This window comes from Carassius auratus, chromosome 25 (assembly GCF_003368295.1).
Source record: "Carassius auratus strain Wakin chromosome 25, ASM336829v1, whole genome shotgun sequence".
Classification (NCBI taxonomy): domain Eukaryota; kingdom Metazoa; phylum Chordata; class Actinopteri; order Cypriniformes; family Cyprinidae; genus Carassius; species Carassius auratus.
Window position 1 is genome coordinate 939903 of NC_039267.1, and position 16121 is coordinate 956023.

The 16121-nt window shown below is 33.6% G+C and overlaps 1 long non-coding RNA gene across 1 annotated transcript; it reads right to left on the minus strand.

Moving 5' to 3' along the window:
- Window positions 1-806: 806 nt before the first annotated feature.
- Window positions 807-14856, minus strand: LOC113043852 (uncharacterized). Its single transcript, XR_003275805.1, has 4 exons — window positions 14543-14856; window positions 12842-13020; window positions 1189-1307; window positions 807-1110 (listed from the first exon to the last, which is right to left on the minus strand). It is a non-coding gene; the product is annotated as an uncharacterized LOC113043852 (long non-coding RNA).
- Between the last annotated feature and the right edge of the window lie 1265 nt (window positions 14857-16121).

Genomic DNA, 16121 nt, shown 5'->3' on the forward strand with positions numbered 1-16121 from the left:
TTTTATGTTTGTCATAATTATGAATTTGTACCATTATTTTGACGTTATTATTTTATGTCCCAATAAACACAGCCTACGACATAATTATGATTTAATAAAGCATGCTTCTTCGTCTTATGTGCAGGAAATGGGCTTTGACCAAAAGATGACGCACATGCTAAACTTTAGTGTTAAAGGTTTGCACAGATCCCTAAGTGTAAGAATGAGCAATAGTATTCATCAAACTTGCAGTAATTTGCAAGACTAAACCCTTCCAGTGCACTTCAGTTCACACTGACTTCAGGCAGTCACCATTTCACCGGCACCCCTTCATTATGAATCTGCTCTTCTGAGAGGAGCAATTTGCGGAACAAATGACTAACAAAATGAACGTTTAAAGATGAAGTGTTTATGTATGTGTGTGTGAGAGAGATGTCTGCCTAATCAGAGCCTGCATCTGCACACAGACTTCTTCATTAGAAGTAATTACACCACTATAATGGGAAGCGAGCGAGAGAAGGATCAGACAAAGTCTATGTGCTCTGCTTCACAATGACAAAAACTACTGGAGTTAGTGTTTGTGTTTACTGTATGAATAATGTGCTGCCCAGGATTGTTTTAGTGAGAAATGGTTAGTTGTTGTCTGAATTCACAAATAAATCTGCATCCTGTCCTGTTGTGAGTCTTGCGTGGATGAATGTCTAGTGGCCTAACATCTCGATTTGCAGCTTATTCTGTCCACGATTCAGTTTTAGTTTGATTTTCTTGAGCATTTTAACACTTTAACCATTTACAGGTGGTTTATCTAAATTAGAAAGCACATGGGTATTTGTGAATACTTGCACAGAAAACACAAAGACAAAACCCAAACAGAATATATTCTAGAACACTGATATCACTAACCTGATGGCAAACTTTGGCAAATCCAACGATTAGTTCTTCTTCAAAAGCACTCGCTGTATCAAGTGATAATTGGCAGATTAAAGGGTGTATTTCAGCACACTTGGCCTGCGGTGCAGATCGAATCCTCTGCTGGGACATTCACACATCTCTGTCACTCTCAGCCTCTTCAGAGTCAAATCAAGAGCCAATCCAGCCGATGTTGAAATGCTTAAACAGGGCTAACGACGACTGTCAGAGATAACAGACAGAGAGAGCTTAGGCACAACAGAACAGATAAAGAGCCAAAAAAGTAGAAAAAGGATTTACTCTCTCTGATGGGCTGACAAAAGAAGATAAATAATTTTCAGGTCCCGGATTTCATTCTTTTTTGCTTCTCTTCATGCCTTTGTCAATGTCTTTCTCTGTGTCCAGGTGTAACTGGGAAACTGAGACACATAAAAAAGAAATTACAGCTCATATATACCTATATATACTCCCAAAGGTTTGGGGTCAGTAAGACTGTTTAATGCACTTAATTTGCGGTAAGTACGATTTTTAAATATTTTTGAAAGAAGTATTTTCTGCACACCAAGGATTAATTTTATTTGGTAAAATTCTCAAATATTTTTACATATTAAAACAACTTTTTTCCATCTGAATATATTTTTACATTTATTCATGTGATCAAAGCTGAATTTTCAGCATCGTTAAGCTAGTCTTAATGATCCTTCAGAAATCATTCTAATATGCTGATTTGCTGCCCAAATTCAACATTTATGATTATTATCCATGTTAAAAACAGTTTTGCTGCTTCATATCTTTGTGGAAACTGTGATGCATGTTTTTTTTTCAGGATTCTTTGATGAATAGAAAGTTCAAACTAATGTATATACTGTGTATAATGTATATACTGTAACTTTTGATCGATTTAATGACACTGCTGAATAAAACTAATAAATTATTCATGCACTAAATGATCATATAGCATATGGACATCTTAATACCACAGATCTGCAATCATCATAACCCAATAAAATTCCCAGCCTTTTACTGAGGATCAAGCATTCAAACCCCTCAGGCCAAGAACTCACATTATATTCATTTAAATATAAATTAAATAATTACTCGGCCACATAAATCCAGCGGATGATAGCAGTGTTTTCCACCTGCTGAAAATTAATAAACGAGCACGCTAATTAAGACCGTGACCTACATCTGCAAACAATTTCCTGATGGAAATGGCCAAGATGATGCTCACAGATCTGATTACATTATCAATGACACTAATGCCACGACAAATAGGATATACAACCTGAGTGATCTGTGACCTGTTTGCATGCCTTAGTGTTTAACACCCTCATGATGAAGGAAAGACCCCTATGACAGAAGGGTTTTTGTACTGCACACTCAATCTGGAGTGTTTCTGCAAACAGTCATGAAGCAAGCGTTTCTGAATATGTGTAAACAATTCTACAGATTAACCATGCAGGCAGCGAGAATGCATTTCTGTTCAAAATAAAAGTTCTTTATTGGCACTGAAGGTTCTATCAAGGCACCTGCACATTCCACAGAAAAACATCCAAACAAATCTTAATGGGTACAAATTAAATAGTTACTCACTCTCATGGTCATCCAAGATCTAAATGAGTTTGTTTCTTCATCATATTGGGAGAAATTTAGCATTTCATCACTTGCTCACCAGTGGATCATCTGCAGTGAATGGGTGCCGTCAGAAAGAGAGCCACATCAAAATAATCCACATGTAATCCACACCACTCCCGATTACTATATTGGATTATTGTGGTGTTATTATCAGCTGTTTGGACTCTTATTCTGACGGCACCCATTCACCTTCTCCATTTCGCCAAATCTGTTCCCATAAAGAAATAAACTCATCTACATTCTGGATGGACTGAGGGTGAGTACATAAAAAAAAAAAAAAATACTATTCCACATTTGTTGTTGTTGAATATTCTGCTTCACTCAGAAATATATAAATGATATATGAACAAATGAGTGAGATCACAAGAATGAGTAAATGATAACTGAATCGTAATTTCTTTATGTGAACTAAAATACAGATGATTTGCTTCTTGATCTGTCAAACAGTTTGCACAAACCCCCTCTGATGTGAGAGGTTTCTACAGTATTATTGACTCACTGCTCGGTCTACTGTTTGCTGCTTTCAAGGTTCAGTCAGGTCTTCAGTAAAGAGCGCTTGTGTATTTTCCATCCATATACAGTCATGAAATGGTGTGAAGCCAGGCGAGGGTCATTAGCTGTGGGCCAGCGATGATCAAATGGTTTGTGTGTGGAGGTTATTAATGTGAACACATAGGCAGCTGCGACAGACATCTGTGAGTTAATGAAAACGCCACTAACGCGACCGCTGAAGGGGGAAAGGAACTGAAGAAAAGGCAAGAAATGAAAGAATGGACCTTGCTAGAAGGGAATAGGATAGAAACGAATTATGATGCAGCTGGAATGGAATGAAATGGATCTGGATGGAACGAATCAGAATGGAATGGAAATGTGCTTGGAATGGAGAATACAAAGACATCAGTAACGCATTACAATAAGCTTCAATTCATTAGTTAACAACTAACAGAGAATCACAATTACAAGGTTAATGCTCATTTATAATTATACTATGGTTAATTAGTTTATTATACATGAGCTAATGTTAATATACCACTTTACTAAGTCAACTATTCAAACAAACATATAAATATTAAATAATACAATAAGTATATGTTAATAATTCATGTTTGTCCGTTATACATGAAATTGATGGTAATCTATACAATATACTAAAGTTGTTAAATGCATTAGCTTATGCAGAAATGTATATTTGTTTTATTTTGGCTATTGCATTAACTATACCATTAATAATACTATTATAAAATATTTATTATGCATGTTATGTCTTCACAGTTAGTTTATTATTTTAGTTTCAAAAAGCATAAAAAAATACTTAAATGTTCTGCATACTGGATATCAGACACACACACACACACATGCATATCTATCTGAAATATACATCAAAAGACTGTCATTTCTAATGAGCCATTTTAACAGCCTGGTCTCTTTTTTCACGCTAAACTCACGGATGTGCATAAAGGCTTTCAAAAGTACATTTTTTCTCTGGCAGACACAGCGCACGCTTACACACACACTCAGATTGATTACGTCCTCAGCAGCGTTTATGGGCTCTGTCCAAGCCTGCTGGGAGAATGAATCAGGGGCCGTGAACAACCATTTCACACTGACTTACTGCCACCACTGGTGGGACCATCTCGCTCCTTAATATCTGCCGAAATGACCAGAGCAAAGACTAGGCCCTGTTGATGTTGCCAGGTTTCTTAACTAACCGAACCAGAAACACTTCCTTCAACAATACAGCCTACTTCACGAGAAACATGCTGGTTGAGATGGGTTTTTAAAAACAACTTGTACTGCTTTTATAGTGACTTGCAAGAAATGCAAGAGTGTCCCGTGCTTCAGCAATGAAAAAAAAAACACATTGTGATATAATTACTCTGGACAATAAATTAATAAATGAATACATACAAACTATGGTTAAACTATTTTACAATACTGCTGTTTTTGACTGTATTTTTGAAATGTTATACTGGCAAGCAGAATTAAAAGAATTAAAAAGTATTAATTTTAACCATGCAGAGGTGTAAATGGCATAAATAATATAAAAATATGAATAATGGATGTTATGTCTTTATAGTTACATGTATCTAAGTATTCTTTATTTAAAAATAAAAATTCTGTGAATTGGGCTGTCAAATCGATTAATTGCAATTAATTGCATTAAAATAAAAGAGTATATATATGTAAATATTTCTTAAATGCATGTGTATTTATATAGAAATATACATGGTATATATATAATTAATTTATATTATATATAAATATAAATGACATATATTTCTTAAATATATACATGCATGTGTGTATTTATGTATTAAACATAGATTATGCAAACACAAACTTTTATTTTTGGATGCAATTGTAATTAATTGATTAGAGAGCACAAATATCTATTTAAAACAAATATTTATATAAATGGGCCTACATGAAAACATTATAATTTTTATGAAGATATTTTAAATTTAAAAATACTTTGTTCTGCATATTGGATATCAGACACTTAAATATTTGTATGGACTACATATATATCATCACAGTTTGTTTTTATCTAGTTCAAATATCTAAAATACCTTCAAATAAGATAAATGTACTGACGCAGGACTGCATTAGACATTGACTTGGCTTTTAAACAATGTATCTTTATTATGGGAGCATTTTATCTTAATTGTAAACAAGCTTAAGATGTCAGTGAAATAAATCTGCCAGTGCAGTAAGACACGCACATATTTAGAAAATCTATGCATAGCTGCACAAATGTGTTTTGTTTGAAGGATTTGCAGCGTTGATGTTTGCAAAGTGTGATGATTGACTGATAAATCTGACTCATTCGTTTATGAGGAACATGTTTCCATTGATGAAGAGATGCCATCGGACACAACAAGGACGCTCAGGACATTAATTCACAATGATGCCACAGAAACCGTATTGATTAAGTGCTTAAAAGATTGCTTTCAGTATTAGCTCCCAGAAGGAGAACAGGTTTCCGATTGCATTTTAAGGAAACGAGCAAATTGGTTTATCTGTGTAAAGTCGCCTAGGACAGCTAGCATGTCTTGTTCAAGCGTCTGTCAAATAATTTACAGACTAGATGCTCTATGAGAGGGAAAAAACTGAATGCAAATGGAGCAAACCAGCACTGCAGAACTGCAGTGTGTGCATGTGTGTGTGAACAGATTGAGTAAACGTGTGTTCTGTTGTTTTCCTGTTCTCCACAGCAGACACACACTGGCTGCTCTTCATGTTTTGAATGCTAATGCCGCCCTGCCGCTCTGAAACAGTAAAGGGCACCGCGGCATTAATCACGGCTTCTCTCCACCTGCTGAGAGCCGAGGACACCAGGAACCAGACCACTCACACCTGCCCTGCCAAAAACAAGACGAATCTCACAGATATCCAGTGGAAGGTGACTGAACGCACTAACAACACTGCGAAGATTGAACAGAAAATATGAAGTAAAATACATGATGGCATAAAACACGAATCTGCTAATGAAACACAACAAGATAGACTTATTACCAAGATATATTCAGAGAAATCTTGAGAGGTAAATTGTTGCAAGGAAGTACAGATGCTTTATTGGCAGGCAAGACAACGAGACTTGAGACGTTTAAGGCTTTTCTCATTTTCATAATGCGTCTTTGTCTGTATAGTTGACGTGATGATTATATGGTTCCAAAACACAGAACTAAATTGCATTAAAATTCTATAACATTATAACATTTATTTAATATCATAAATGTAATTATATATAAGATTTGAAGAAAAATTTAATTCAATATTTATCTTTCATATATATATATATATATATATATATATATATATATATATATATATATATATATATATATATATATATATATATATATATATATATATATATATATATAAAATAATAATAATAATAATAATTTTATATATAAGTATATTAATAGAAATAAATAAATTGTGTGTGGTGTGTGTGTGTATAATTCAAAAAGTTAAAAATAAAAACATGTTGATCTTTACCACTTTATTACCAATTATTAAACAAAGCATTATATTAAAAAAAATACTTCTAAAAAACGTGCCTACAAGTATAATATTTTGGCCTAATACATAATATGTTATAAAAATAGTATAGTTGTATAAAAAACAGTATAGTAGTTAAAAAATGTATTGATATTTTTTACAATCTTAATTCAATCTTTTAACAAAGTCACTTATTTACTGGAAAATCTGATTTGTTAAAATTGACATTGTATAGCAATTATTTTAATAACAGTCTTTTTCTTACAGGAATAGTGATCAAAATGATTGATGAATCATCTTGGGTTAACAGACGTAAGATGATTTATGTTCAGTCAAATGCTCTCTAAAATGATAATGTGTTTTAGTCCCCTGACTTCTTGTTTCTAAAACAATACATAGAGAATACAAAATAGCATGTCAGGCCATGTCTTTGTGGTCTTTTTAGGGGCCATAAACTATTAGTCTAGTATGACATATGTGACTTCGGAGCACAACACCAGTCATGTGTGCTAAAATCTGAATAAATAAGCTTTCCATTGGTGTAAGGTTTGATAGGAGGACAATATTTGTCTGAGATCAGCTATTTGAAAATCTGGAATCTGAGGGTGCAAAAAAATCATCATTAATATTGAGAAAATCATCTTTAAAGTTGTTCAAATGACTTCTAAGCACTGCATATTACTGAACAAAAATTAAGTTTTAATATATATTCAGTAGGAAATTAACAAAATATCTTCATGGAACATGATCTTCACTTAATATCCTAATGATTTCTGGGATAAAATAAAAATGTATAATTTTGACCCTTACAGTGTATCGTTGGCTATTGCTACAAATATAACCTCAGAGACTTCAGACTGCTTTTGTGCTCCAGGGTCACCAATGCTAATGAAGCGTTAACAAATTTGGTTGACCCATTGCCAAGAAACTGAAAAGAGACAGAATATGGTGTTATCATGGCCATACAGACTTACACAGTCAAACCAAACATTATTCAGACACCAAATATAATTCTTTATATTTTTTACTAGTGGGTGCAGGACACTATAGTTCAGTGAGGACAGCAAAGTAAAGTCAACCGTGACATATTACACCCAAAAATTCTTCATGCATTGGACTAAATACATTGGACATAATTGGACTTTAAAAATTTGGGACCACACATTATTCAGACACTTTGACCTGACCGTATTTTGCTTCAGTGTTATTTTTTTAATTGCTAATGCAAACACCACAGTCTGAACAAAATGAAGCATTGCTTGGTAATTGTTTGAGCTAAACTGGTATTATCTAACTGTGCACTTAAATTTAAAAGCTGACAGCTATTCATCCTAATTCATACATACCTTTCCATTAAAGTTGTTATCTGACATTATCAAAATACAGTTTTACTCATAATATATTACTATTTTCTAAACTATAGTGGATAAGACATGTGGAAAGAGTTTGACTGTAACTCCATATGTCTGTGAGCGTTATGCTGAGCGAGGGATATTTTTGTGTGCTGACTAACAGATGGTTTAGCAGGGTAATGGATATTGTTTTTATTGTTTTGCATGAAGGTGGGCCCTCACGAGGCCATCAGACTTCATGACAGTGAAGTATAACCTCAAGAGGTTAAATTACCACTTCAACGTTTATGAGATGGCAAAACTAATTTATGTGTTCTGCGTCCGTCTGGGGATCTTGACCTGGAGGCGAATGAACACGGGCTGAAAAATTACTGAGACTTTAAAAACGGTGAGATTATATTATGTTTCCCTGTGCAAATGACCTATAAAATGTGTCCCACTGTAAACAGATGCTCCTAAACATGAATAAAAAACACTTGGATGATTTTGTTTACATTTTCAGGTTGTGTTTACTTACATTATATTGGAGAAATAAAACTTGCTTGTCAGCCAATGGCATGGGATTGATTTTGGCATTGGTGGGGACATAACGGCAGACAACTGGCATTTAATTGTTTGATCAATGATCAATTAAATGCCGAATTGCTAGGAACATGTTAGTAGTCACTGGATATTGGTAGGCATGTCACAATGTCTCTACTGAAGTCTTACGCCCTTGTTGTCAGCCATGAAGCAGCTCTATTGTGTGCAGACAGAGAACGACTCTCTACTGCAGGCGAAGACTATTTATGTTAATAATATACGAACTAGAAACTCCCTGGAAATGCTCAACACTATAAAGACACCTCAGGGGAGCATGATAAAGTCAAAACTGCAAAGTGTTCGTCGTTTCTTTCATGACCTTCCATTAACGTTGTGCTTTTGCGAAAAGGACGCAACCTGTGGAGATACCATTATAAAGCAAGATCCTTCACCTGCTGAGTGCTGCTGGCTAATTACGACCCAGAAACTCTGTCATGCGAGAGACGTGTCTTAATTAAGCTGACAAAACACAAAACACACTTATGATGTCTAATTGTAGGATAAGAAGTTAGGATGGCCTGCCTCTGCTTCAACAGCTCTATCAGTGTCACTATTATTGAGATGGCCAATCAAATCAAAGGAAGTGGGGCTTTGTTATGATTTTCAGTGTGACGCTTCAGTGTTTCATTTTAAGATGTAACATGTAGATAAACATATAATAGTTTTGAGCTTGTACCGTGACGTGAAGCCAGTTTTAAGTCGCTGGGTAGCAATAGCCAAAAAAATGATAATTAGTAAAGATCATGTTCCAGTAAGATGTTTTGTAAATTTTCTACTGTAAATATATTAAAACTTAATTTTTGATTAGTAATATGCATTGCTAAGAATTCATTTGGACAATTTTAAAGGCGATTTTCTCAACATTTAGATTTTTCTTTGCATGCTCAGATTCCAGATTTTCCAATAGCTGATCTCAGACAAATATCGTCCGATCCTAACAAACCACCCATCAATGGAAAGCTTAGATTTCGAAAAACGACCCTTATGTCTGGTTTTGTGGACCATCTGATAACTGGTTATAGCAACAATAGAAATGTTAAACAACTATCAGTGACATCCTGTGATGCAAAGTAATCAACATTTTGTCAAACTTTAAAATAGTAAAAACTTAAAACATTTGTCAAATTTAAAAGAGAACGAACCGTTTATGAGATTCATGTGTTCAGCTGAATGTGTGGAGACAAGAAACACTGTTTAGTGTTTTTTATGCATGTACACATCCAGAAAACACAGAACATTCCCTAACTTTAACATTTTCATAAAAAGAAATTGAGAACGTTCTCCAAGCGTTTGGGGAAGAGGGAGTTTCCTGACTGACCGAAAGTAAACATTAGAATCTTCTGGAAATGGAACGGAATGTTCTTCTAGCGCTGTTTGTATTTAAAAATGAAAACAGTTTTTGCAAAAAGTTCAAACTTATTACAAAAGGTTTTCTTCATTTGATTAAAACCATTTCAATCCTTTATTTAATTCCTTTAAAGACCATTGCAATACACATAACCTCACGTTCCTCAGCTGAATGATTGCGAGACTTTTTGCTTACGTAATAGGGCTTCTTTTAGCTGCTTTTTGGGACTGAACATACAGAAAAGTAGAAGCGCAGTAACCGTGAGATTATAACAGGAGAAGAAAGCTGTGAAGTCAGTCTGTGACGTCAGCGCTTACTGACGCCTCGGCTAAAAATCTAGGTCACATTTAAATCTTTGAAATCTACGTCCTCCAGAGCAAATATGGATTACTTTAAATTTCGCTTCCCGTCTCTCTCCACTGGTTTCGGCCTCCTCCCCAGCTCCCTTAGGTGTGCCATGCCTAAAAATATCTGCACACTTCAAAGAGATGTTAAGTGTCTCCCAGCTACATCCAGAAACATTAGAGACAGACACAGAGAGGAAACTGATAGCTGCCGGCTGTTTAATGGTTTGATAAAAAGCACAGAATGAAAAAATGGGCCCTGATCAAACTGTAATACTTTTTTTTACACAACTTGATAAACATTCATAAACTATACTAACGATAAACACACTTGTTGTACATTTTACAGACAAACTCACAAAGTGGCAGAATATGATTAAAAGTAGCAATATGATTAAACAATTATTATTTGTTTGATATTATTTTGTTATTATTAAAAACTAATACTAAAAACTACTACTACTACTAATAGTTTGGGTTATTGTATTAATATAAAAAATTACATTCATTTATTAATTCATTGATTTATTAGCTGGTTCATTTTATTCATATTAAAAAGTATTGTTTTAGAAATTAATTTATTGTTAATAATCATAATAATAACAATAACAAAGTTTAGTCCAATAATGATAATAATATAATTTTTTATTATTATTTTTATTATTGGTATGATTTATTATTATTATCTGTTAAACTGATTAATATTAATAATTGCAACAGGGTCTGATTTATTATTATTAATCATAATAATTCTAACAATTAATGTATTTATTAGCCTAAATGTATATGGGATGTTGACACACAAATACATAATTAAACTTAAAATGTGCCATCCGTTCAAACTTTAGGTTAATAATGGATGAATCCCACATATAGACATGTCTAGGTCATATTAAACCCCCAAATGAACAATTTTTACAAGGACATTCTGTGCAGTTTTCACCTAAGCAGCCGTTGTATTGATTTGTGAGTGTTTCTCTCCACCTTCACAGTGCCCTGTTCTCTTGTTTATGTCACAGGGAGATTTAATGTTCTTACACAGCGTGAGTGCTTGCATATAATTCACACTATGGTTTGTATTTGTCATTAGCGGAACGAGATGAATGGCAGAAGTGACTGATAAGTGCATGCTAATGAGTGGAAAAACCTTTCAGGAAAGAAACAGGATGTGCCACGGTGATGACATCAGAGCATCCGGTCCGCTGGCATCAAACACATTAGCAGGAAAAATCGCCGAGTTTAGTGAATGTGTTCATGACGAATCTGAGCCTCGTGTCTGACATCGAGACAACGTGTGAATTCATAAGAACCAGAAAGTAATCTTTTAGTGCTCTTAGTCTTGCATAGACAGACTCTTGACATTTTGCAGCTCATTCTGCTTTTTTAAACACTTATACAATTGCCCATAAAGGAGTCACACATAACAAAGTTTACAAGGCAAACAAATGGAAAAAATGTAGGTGCAACTGAATAGATTTAAGACTTTGCTCGAGGGATTCCCTTTACTCACAAACCAACAAGTTTGAAAAATCTGCTCCTTTTGATTTGGATTATTATCTGGATTATATTTGATTATATTTGCTTTGTAAACTTTTTATTTTTTGTATTTTGGACTTGATTTTACCATAATTGTAGAACAGCACATAAAATGCATAAAAAATATATGTACATGGATGGTTCGCATACATATAGGTCAAAATTGTCATTATTTTTTTTTTTCGTGTTCCAAGAGTAAATAAATATCTTTCAAAAAAGAGAAAACTTAGAAATTTTGGCATCTATTGAAAATTCCCACCAAGGTTATTATAGTTAAGTAAACCTTTTCTAACTTAAAAAAAAAAAAAAATCACATTAATAATAATAATAATAATAATAATAATAATAATAATAACATTAACTGAATAAAATAATTTTTTATTTTATTTCAGCTAGTTGACAACATTTCTCATTTTGATTTAGTTCAATTGGAAGTATAAAACAATTATTACAACTAAAATAGAAAATAGAAAAATTACATTACAAAGACAAACAACCAAACTGCTAAAACTTTTACTAAAATAATAGTATATCAATGATACTGAAATAACACTGTTCTTATTGTTAACTAAAACTGAAAAGGTTAAAAATCATTTGCAATAAAGCTGAAATAAAATACAAGTATTAGATAAAAGACTTTAAACAATTTAAAGAAATGTTGCTATGAAATAAACAAGTTTAAGTTGAATTCCTGATCAAACAAAAAATGAAAATGCTATATAGAAATTAAAATCTAATAATAAAAAAAGACAAATCACTTAAACTTCAATTAAAACGAAAACTTTCCAAATTTTATTACTAATTAATTTGTTACTTATATAATATTGCTTCCTGATTCATGTCTGGAAAACTGTTTGGAAACAGCCATTATAATAGCAACTCTGTGATGCCATTTGGTGAAGCTTGTGGTGTAGAAATCATCTTTTATTAGATATAATGATGTTTTATTAGATGTTGCACCCCCTAGTGAGTGTCTCGGGATTGAGGCAGAGAATCCAGAGCATGCTGGCAGTCTTTCTGGAGCACTTCAAACTAATCAAAGCAATAGATTTTATAAGCCAACCAAGTAATATCAGGTTTTACAACGCATTTTTGGAGCGTGCCGTAAGGCTGTGTCTGTAACGGTGATCATAGACTGGCAAACTCACCGTGCCGTGCCGATGAGGTCATGTTGTTTGGCAGGTGTAGAATCAGATGGCAGACATGAGGGCGAGCTGAAGCCCTGCCAGGGACGAAGATCACAGCCCACGATTCATCTGTGGAGCCGAGGGCCCGAGATCTGAGAACAGGCTACATTTACACTGTCAAAATCTGGCACAGATCTGATCTGTAAAGAAAGAGAAACACACATCTTATGTGATATCATCTGGACTGGGACATTGACACACCACAGGTTGCAATGCATGTCAAATTACAGTAACCCATATGGTGTGTTTTATTTAATAATGTATGGGAAGCCAAAAATGACTGGGAAAAAGTATTCAAACATACAACAAAAGCTAATAGTGTAACAGATCAATTTCATATCCAAATGTCATTTTAAAATGCATTTAGTTGCACTGCAGTGCACTGCGCATTGAAAAATAAAATAACATTTATTTAACGTATTGCAAATTTTCATTACTGCATTACATACCAATGTTATTAAATAAAATAATTATCATTACTGCGTTACATTGCATTAATAAATTAAATACTGAATATAATACTGAATTGTATTAATAAATAAATAAAACAATTAAATAATTAAATTTTTAATATTACAATTATTAATGTAAATGAATTTGGTCAGATCAAATTTAGTTTTAATTTCATTTTGTTCCTACAATAAATTTTACCAAAATAAATAAATAATAAATAAATAAATAATAAATAAAAATTATTTAGTTGGTTGCATTGCTTTGAACTGCACTGAAAATTTAATTAAATAAAATTATGAAATAAAATAAATAATCTGACAATAATATAAAATAAATAAACATTATTTTGGTCATGTCAATTTTGGTGTTTTATCTCATTTCAGATTAACCTGTCCCTATTTGCCACTTAAAAAAATAATTTGGTTATATTCAGTGCATTGCACTGCATTTAAAATAAACTGAAAATGAAATTAAATGTAATATCAAAATAACATAAAATACAAATAAATCTGTTGGAGCAGATACATCCTTGGGTGTTTGTTTTATCTGTTTTTAGATTAACCTGTTTGTAAATGTCACTTAATAAATTAATTTGGTTGGTTCCCATTTTGGAAGATAAATTTTTTTCTTCTAGGAAAACAGATGGGAAATAAAAGACACTAATTCTCTGCTTTAGGCCTTGCAGTCTAATTGCAGCCAGAGAGTCTCAGAGCTTACAGAAGCCTGTCTTGCACCTAAAATATATATATATATTTTTTTTTACAATCAGTTATTAAAGTATTAAAAGAGCAACACAGCATTCTGAATGTGTGCAAGCTCTTGCATTCAGTCACAACGAGTCTCGTCTTAAGATGCACGTGGATTAGAAACAGCAAGCGTGAGGTACTTTAGGTTTATTTTGGGGTTGAAATAACTCCAAGTCAGCTCATAAACAAGAGTCTCGCATATGCAGCGGAAGCAAAAAAGAGATGACTATATCATAGAGTCTAACAATAAGGACCGCAGTCCATTACAAATAACGTCACCAGAAACCAAATCCGCAATCAATTAGTTTTGTTCATGCTCAGAATGGACTAAGTGCAGTCGTGAAAATAAAGATAATTGAACATTTATGTCCGTGCAGAATGCCTGTCTCCGCTTTTAACACTTACTGTCTCGTGTCATTCTCTTTAACAAAAAAAGTGCAGAATGTGACAAGGATTTACTCACAGAAACTCTACTCCTCTCCATAGATCACAAAACTTCATTTCACGGTTATTAAGTTCATTACGGCTGTCGTGCTTGAACGGTCTGGAGCCACTTTCTGAGAGGTGAGCGCTGAGAACTAATAAAGGCCAAACAAATGCAAACATCAAGTAAGACATTTTATGAAAAGTAAAGCAAAAGGACATTATTTAGCTTACGTAGATCATTATTTGGACGCTAAACTCAATAGCGTGTGGCTCAAAATAACTCTTATGGTTAATGGTTTGAGCAAATGGCTAACTTTAAAGGGATATTTCACACAAAAATGAACATTTGCTGAAAATGTACTCACCCTCAGGACATCCAAGCTTAGGATGAGTTTGTTTCTTCATCAGATTTGGAGAAATGTAGCATTACATCCCTTGCTCACCAGTTGATCCTCTGCAGTGAATGGGTGCCGTCAGAATGAGGGTCTAAACAACTAATAAATCAAACTTTCTTACAAACACGTAGGTTTTAGCTACTCAAGATGTTAACTGATGGACTGGATTATTCTGATGTTTTTATCAACTGTTTGGACTCTCACTCTGACGGCACCCATTCACTTTGGTGAGCAATGTGATGCAATGCAACATTTCTCCAACTCTTTAAGTATTAACTTTTGAGTTAAGTCTGATTGTAAAAGCAGATAAAAGCAGAAAAGTTATTGTCACGATACTGAAAAATAAGTTTACTTACCTACAACTGAAACAATCATGGAAGAACGGTTCATTAAAGCAACCGTGAAGACGCACAATAGGCAGTGTTTCATCTCAATGACCCTTTGAAGAGGAGCAAAGAGTGTTACTCTATTGATGGAAAGGTTATTCAATTACGATCGCTCTGAAAGTACAGCTACAGAGACCGGTACAAAAGTCAGAGAAAGGAAAAGGATGAGAAAAAACTCAAAGGATGAAATAAATCACAGCAGATTTGAAATTAAGATAAAGACAAGACAGGGCATTTGAGGTGACCTTTAAACAGCACAAAAAAGTGTGGGTGTGTGTGTGTGCGGCTCTGTAACACTAGTGTCAGTCGCAGATATGCTCGTGGACTGTTCACAGACTGACTGATGCATACTGCACAAATCTGTCTAGTTTTACACAATTTCTGGGAATCAAGATGCACAGGATTTTATCAGTCTGTCAGGAAACCAAAGGCATGTTTACAAGTCCCTGGGCTGTTACTGTAAGTGTTTCTGAAGAGGAACTGGTTGCTGGACTTGCCAAAGTTGTATAAAAAAGTTTTTTATAAGTCTTGTCTGCTTACATGTAACATCTTTTATAGATGAAGCCAGAACAAGCTAAAAAAAGACTTTATTGGGTGTTTTATATCTCACTATAAGAAATGTCCTGGTGCATATTTGAATCAGGCACATTATCATCCCAAATAAACTTCGTTATTGCATTTAATTAAAAAATTTTGATTTACCATTCCCTAAACATCATGTAAAAATAATTTAGTTGGTTACATTGAATAGCCCTGCACATTACTACTCTGCACCACTTTGAAAATAAAAATAAAAAATATATATAAAAAAAAAGTTATGCATTGCATAGCATAA